We start from the raw sequence: 7,379 nt of genomic DNA, 5'->3' as shown, positions 1-7,379 counted from the left end.
CCATCTGGAAGGAAGCTTGCACCCTTGGATATATATCCATTAGTGGAGTCAATAGCAAGCTAGGTTGAGATCCACTATCCACATGTCCACTATGTGCTGGTTGTCCGGTTTACAAATTGCACTGCATTGCTCATCAGTTAAAAATATTTCGGGGAATATCCTTTATAGGTCTTTCTGTGGTTTCATTTAACATTTTGAATGCTAATAGTTGTTGTCCCAATAGATTCCTGCTCCTAGTATCAGCTGCAGCAAAGACTCTATGCCACTATTGTCAGTCTCCAGTTCTGCAATTTCAAAAGGAGTTAACAGAGTACAGGGTTAATCAGTGACTTGCACCTTCATTCCTGAGTGAACACGCTATCCGATTTGCTAATATGTTGCACAAAGTTTTTCTGCATTGTGGAAAGACAGCCTGTATCTGTTTGTTTGCACAGAGTTCCACAGGGATACAAACATGAGCAGAAACAGGGAAAAAATCATTGAAATAGTGGAAAATTCTTTTTCACAGAGTGAAAAGATTCTCCCAGAAGGCATGCTGTTTTCCTACAGAGGTATTTTATACCCTGCTACACTTAGCCACCCAGAAGCTTTGGAAACTCTGAAATCCTTTGAAACCAGGAGCGACGATATGATTCTAGCAGGCTATCCTAAAACAGGTGAGTATCGTTTTCTTAATAAGTAGTCAAGTACACAATGCTGCAATCCAGAAGTTTGTGCCATCATTTCACACAGCAATAATACCTGAAAAAAGCTTATGGTGACATCAGACTTCATAAGATCATGAATTTACATTGTAAGGCATCTCTGGAGGTCAAATAATACAATCTCCTGCTCAAAGCAGGAGAAAGACCTAACCTTCAAAGTTAGGTTTGCTTGCTCAAGGCTTTGTCCAGAAGAGTTTTAAAACTTTGAGGGTGGAGATTCACCACCCACTGGAAATCTGTTGCAGTGTTTTCCCATTATAGTGTTTTTTGGGGGGTTGTTTTTTGGTTGGTTGGTTGGTTTGTTTACTTCTATGCAGTCAGACATCCCCTTGTTGTGATTTGTAATATGCCCCTTTTGTCATTTCCTGGCCAATTTTCAGAAGAGTGGGCTCTGTCTTCATTATAACCTCCAGTAGTGGAAGACTGCAGTGAGATTCCCTCATGCCTTATTTTTTAGTTCAGCCTGAGCAAACCAAGTAATTTTACACATTTCATTTGCTCCAGCTCCCAGTGATTTCATGGAAGTTCAGCAGTGCTCTTTTCAGATTCTCAAAATCACTTGTGCTTCAGTCCAGGAACTGCACACAGCATTCTAGTTGTGAATTCACCAACGTTTGGTAAAACAGGATAATCACATCCCTTGATATTCTGACCACTCTTGCTAATACAGGAAAGTATGTTGTTACTCTACTTGCTGCAAGGGCAATACAGGAAATATATCCTGCTAATGAGGGCAGAAGAACTGCTGTTTTCATAGAATTACTGCATTGCAGAATGCAGGTGATTCGCATGTATCTAAATGGAGGGAAAGACATGAATGCCACCAGGACTCTTGGATTATTTCCTCTCTCTTTCGCTATGGACATTTTAGATTCCTTCATTTTTTCCCTATTCACTTTATAGAAATATTTTAATAGGCCATTTGCAGAAAAAGAGGAATTGTTGATCCTTCTCACATCCCTTTTGTGTGCAGCCTGTAAAGCTGTGCACAGGCCAAAATGGTTTAAAGGTGTGAGGTTCACCTACACATCCCAGAAGATGCTAGTTGAAAACTGAGACTTGGCTCTCCCAAGCCCAGTCCTTCACACACCGCTTTTGCTAGGTTGCACAGGCCAAGACAGCTAAGCCTGGTGCAGAGATGGTGACAGGAGCTTGACGGTCTGGTGGTTTGGTTTATGACCCCTTCTGCTGCCAGTTATGGAAGCCTAGCTGGGGCCTGGGAACGAGGCCAAACTGATCATGAAGAGACTGTAAACTGAAGCTGGTCAGGAGGAGGGAAAAAGAATGTTCCCAAAGACAGCACTGTGAAAGGAGAGCAGAAACAGCCAAGGGACAACTCAGTTGACCCTGTGCTGGGAGCTCCACTGCTCTTGAGTAATTTCCACAGGGAGTAGTCTGAGGTGACCAAAAATGCCAGAGCTGGAAAGAGCAATAGAGGTTTGCTTCTGTTTCCACTGAGGAATGGGGTGTGCTTCTGAAGCAAGCAGGGTAGCACTCGGCAATGTCTGGCGTACAGCTCTGTCCGTGTTGGCTTTTGGCATACCCTTGCTGATTATTGCCCAGTGTTGTTGTTTAACCTCAGCCAGCAACTAAGCCCCACACAGCCACTTGCTCATTCCTCCCCAGTGGGAATGGGGGAGAGAAACAGAATGGTAAAAGTGAGAAAAGTCATGGGTTGAAACAAAGAGTTTAATAGGTAAAGCAAAAGCCATCTGTGCAAGCAAAGCAAAATAAGGAATTCATTCACTACTTCCCATCAGCAGGCAGGTGTTCAGCCATCTACAGGAAAGCAGGGCTCCATCACATATAACAGTTACTTGGGAAGACAAATGCCAGCACTCTGAATGTCCCCCCTTCCTTCTTCCCCCAGCTTTATATGCTGAGCGTGATGTCATATGGTGTGAAATACCCCTTTGGTCAGTTGGGGTCAGCTGTCCCGGCTGTGTCCCCTCCCAACTTCTTGTGCACCCCCAGCCTACTTGCTGTTGGGGGGGGGGGGTGAGAAGCAGACAAAGCCTTGACTCTGTGTAAGCACTGCTCAGCAGTAATGAAAACATCCCTGTATTATCAACACTGTTTCCAGCAAAAATCCAAAACATAGCCCCATACTCACTACTCTGAAGAAAATTAACTCGACCCCAGCCAAAACCAGCACACCCACCTGTTGACAGGCTAAGGTATGATATAGAGCCACACTGGTTCACAAATATGAACCAATTTGTCAGGATATCCTGTCAGCCAGGCTGACATGAAAAAGTGCAAATGTGCAGTCCAGAATGGATGTGCTACTGTCTTTATCATTTCAGGAACCAACTGGCTTGACTAAATGGTGAGGGAGTTGCAGATACCAAACATACAGAAGAAGAAATGAAAGACAGAATAAATGCTGAGAAGAAGCTAGAGACATTTCCATGTCTAGAATTTGGAGATCCTGGAATATATGAGTTGGGGGTCCTGTCCTGAGGCCTGTCTTATGTGAAATGAATGGTGTTCTGTGGCAGAGGCTGTGCATCTCTTGTGGGTTTTTCAAAGGATAAGATCCCTCTTCTCTGGTCTCACCTTCTCTTATTACCCACAATTCCTGAAAAGGCATATGTCACTGAATAAGCTACTTCTGTCCTGTCACATTTCTCTCCACTTGCTTTACAGACAATGAAGAAACTGCCTTCCAGAACAATTATACTAAACCATCTGCCACCTCATCTCCTGCCCCCATTCATTCTCCAAAGCAAGGCTAAGGTGCATCTTCTTTTTGCATCACACCACAAAAGCTTTTCCAGCCCAAATTAGCTTTCCTCTGTCGGCACGAGATGTATTTTCTGTGCTTTCACATGGGCTGGTCAATGCACAGGCACATTTCCAAGGCTGAACAGGCAGAGCGCTCTGTGTTGAGGCTGTGAACAAACATCCCCTCCCAGCAGCAGCTTTGCTGTCTCAAGAGGTTACTGTCAGTGGGCTTGTTGCTGGGTGTCACTACCCGTTCAGATCTCCTTCAGAAAGATGCTTCCAGGTTTGTGTCAGAAAACTGAGCAGGGCAAGCAGTTATTCCATTTGCTTTAGCTTGCCCCCAAGACCAGGGTACCTGTGGAAAGCCCACCACAGGCTGGGGCTGAGAAAGTCTTCAATGGGAATTTCTTCAGAGAGAAGCAAGGGTGCACCCACAGGCTGCTTGTGGGTCTCCTGTTCAGTAGCCCATGAGCTCATTTCTCTGGATTGGAGCTAGCTCAGAGCAATGTCCCAGGGGCATCACTGAAAAGCTTCTTGTTTTCACCCTGAAGCTCACATTAACAGCAAGTGGCCTGCCAAAGCGCCGAGTTCTTGCTCAACAAAAGGAATTAGATCAGCATTGTACAGTCTGGTGGGTGTTAGTGGACATGTGATGTGTTGAGGAGATGGCATTTTGGTCTGTCACCAAATCAGAACCAAATTATGTGTTTTCTTCCTCCAGATCCTTGTTCTAGTTTGGAATCCCAAAGACATGGCTGTCTCCTGTTACCACTTCTACAACAACATGCCAGGGCTGCCATCCTTTGCCTCCTGGGATGAGCACTTTGCAGCCTTCATGAATGGGAAATGTACTTTGCCCTGCATCCTCTGGCATTCCTTATTACATGAGGGGCATACACAGGACCCTCTGCATGGGAATCCTACCCCAACATAACTTACCAAGGCACTCCCAGGACAGACAGACAGGCCCATGTTATGGCTGAAACAGGGAGTATCAGAGAATCAGATTTTCTTTTGTCTCTAACTCTGAATGGAGAGATCATGAGAGACCTTTAGCCTGACTTTTCTGTCCCCACAGTAGAGCTTGTGGTTTGGTGCAACCTAGTGGCCAGAACTAGGGGATCCTGCACTGACCTCAGCCAAAAGAACAGACATGTTGAGCTGATCCCCACTTTACCATCCTGGTGCCATGCTTAGAGAGCTGTCTGGGCTGACTCCTCTGATTTGGTAAGTGCCTGTTGTGGGCAATACTCTGCACAGCTAGGTTTCTTCTTTGTTTGCAGTGGCCTGGGGATCCTACTTTGACCACTTAGTGGAATGAAACAAATACACTGGCCACGAGAGGATCATGGTGATAAGCTATGAGGAACTCAAAAAGCTGTGGCACCTCACTCACCAATTCCTTTACAGGTGCACTCTGCACCCCTCCTGATATGTATGGCTGTGGGGAAGAAGAAACGCTTGGGTCAAGCCTGTCTGCCCTTTTAGAAGGGTGTGGCTTTCTGAGCTACTTTTATGTCTGGGGGAGGCCCATGGGGTTAGGAAGAGGAAAGCCTTGCCTGTTAGTGGAAGGAAACATATCTGGCACAGGCACAGTTGTTTTGGGGAGAGAAGAAAATGCCTTGAAGCTGAGGCCAGCATGTGTGGGCTGCATCTCTGTTAGAGCTCTTAGAATTCCTTCGTGACACTGTGGGAGGCAGCCTCCTCTGCTGGGCTTCCCAACATGTGCTGTCTCCATGCCACAGCCATGGTGTCAAATCTTTTGGTTTCACCTCTGTGCTATGTTCCTTTGGCCAGGATTAGATACTGGGAATGAAAAAGATTGCTGCCTTCTTTGGATTCTCCTTGTGTGAGGAAGATTTTCCCAGAATTGCCAAGATGATCAGTTTCATAGAACCATCATAGAATCATCATAGAATCGCTTAGGTTGGAAAAGACCTTTAAGATCATCAAATCCAACCATTAACCTAGCAATGCCAAGTCCACCACTAAACCAAGTCCCTAAGAACCACATCTACATGTCTTTTAAATACCTCCAGGGATGGGCACTCAGCCACTTCCCTGGGCAGCCTGTTCCAATGCTTGGCAACCCTTTCAGTGAAGAAATTTTTCCTAATACCCAGTCTAACCTCCCCTGGCACAACTTGAGGCCATTTCCTTTTGTCCTATCGCTTGTTACTTAGGAGAAGGGACCAACACCCACCTCGCTACAACCTCCTTTCAGGTAGCTGTAGAGAGCGATAAGGTCTCCCTTCAGCCTCCTCTTCTCCAGGCTAAACAACCCCAGTTCCCTCAGCTTCTCCTTGTAAGACCTGTGCTCCAGACCCTTCACCAGCTTTGTTGCCCCTCTCTGGACACACTCCAGCACTTCAATACCTTTCTTGTTGTGAGTGGCCCAAAACTGAACACAGTATTCGAGGTGTGGCCTCACCAGTGCCAAGTACAGGAGAACAATCTCTTCCCTGCTCCTGCTGGCCACACTATTCCTGATGCAAGCCAGGATGCTGTTGGCCTTCTTGGCCACCTGGGCACACTGCTGGCTCATATTCAGGCAGCTGTTGACCAGCACCCCCAGGTCCTTTTCCGCCAGGCAGCTTTCCAGCCACTCTTCCCCAAGCCTGCAGCACTGTTGGCGTTGTTGTGACCCAAGTGCAGGACCCGGCACCTGGCCTTGTTGAACCTCAAACAATTGGCCTCGGCCCATCGACCCAGCTGTCCAGATCCCTCTAGACCTTTCTTACCCTCAAGCAGATCAGCACTCCTGCCCAACTTGGTGTCATCTGCAAACTTACTGAGGGTGCACTCGATCCCCTCGTCCACATCATTGATATTAAAGAGAACTGGCCCAAATATTGACCCCTGGGGAGCAACATTTGTGACTGGCCGCCAACCGGATTTAACTCCAATCACCACAACTCTTTGGGCCTGGCCATCCAGCCAGTTTTTCACCCAGCGAAGAATATGCCCATCCAAGCCATGAGAGGCCAGTTTCTCCAGAAGAATGCTGTGGGAAACAGTGTCAGAGGCTGTACTAAAGTCTAGGTAGACAACATAGAATCATAGAATCATAGAATGCTTTGGGTTGGAAGGCACCTTTAGAGGCCATCTAGCCCAACCCCCCTGCAGTGAGCAGGGACTGCTTTAACTAGATCCACTAACTAGTCCACTAACATCCACAGCCTTTCGCTCATTGACTAAGTGGGTCACCTTGTCATAGAAGGAGGTCAGGTTAGTCAAGCAGGACCTGCCTTTCATAAACGCATGCTGACGGGGCCTGATCACCTAGTTGTCCTGTATGTGCCATGTGATGGCACTCAAGATGATGTGCTCCATGACCTTCCCCAGCACTGAGGTCACACTCACAGGCCTGTAGTTTCCCGGAACCTCCTTCTGGCCCTTTCTGTAGATGGGCATCACACTTGCTAACTTCTAGTCAACTGGGACCTCCCCGGTTAGCCAGGACTGCTGATAAAGGATTGAAAGGGGCTTGGTGAGCACTTCCACCAGCTCCCTCAGTACCCTTTGGTGGATCCCATCCAGCCCCATAGGCTTGTGTGTGTCTAAGTGGTGTAGCAGGTCACTAACCATTTTCCCTAGGATTATGGGGGCTTCATTCTGCTCCCCATCTCTGTCTTCCAGCTCAGGGGGCTGGCTACCCAGAGAACAACTGGTCTTACTATTAAAGACTGACACAAAGATGGCATTAAGTACCTCAGCCTTTTCCGCAACCTTTCTCACTATGTTTCCCCCCCGCATCCAATAAAGGATGGAGATTCTCCTTAGCCCTCCTTTTCATGCTAATGGATTTATAGAAACATTTTTAATTGTCTTTTACAGCAGTAGCCAGATTAATTTCTAGTTGGGCTTTGGCCCTTCTAATTTTCTCCCTGCATAACCTCACAACATCCTTGTAGACCTCCTGAGTGGTCTGCCCCTTCTTCCAAAGCT

The 7,379-nt window shown here is 46.8% G+C and overlaps 1 pseudogene; it reads left to right on the top strand.

Moving 5' to 3' along the window:
- Positions 1-454: 454 nt before the first annotated feature.
- Positions 455-5,336, top strand: LOC104031875 (sulfotransferase 6B1-like; annotated as a pseudogene).
- The last annotated feature ends 2,043 nt before the right edge of the window (positions 5,337-7,379 follow it).

Source organism: Pelecanus crispus, chromosome 3, assembly GCF_030463565.1.
Source record: "Pelecanus crispus isolate bPelCri1 chromosome 3, bPelCri1.pri, whole genome shotgun sequence".
NCBI classification, from domain to species: Eukaryota; Metazoa; Chordata; class Aves; order Pelecaniformes; family Pelecanidae; genus Pelecanus; species Pelecanus crispus.
The sequence above is the reverse complement of the archived record's forward strand: the minus strand, read 5'-3'. Positions and strand labels throughout refer to the sequence as shown.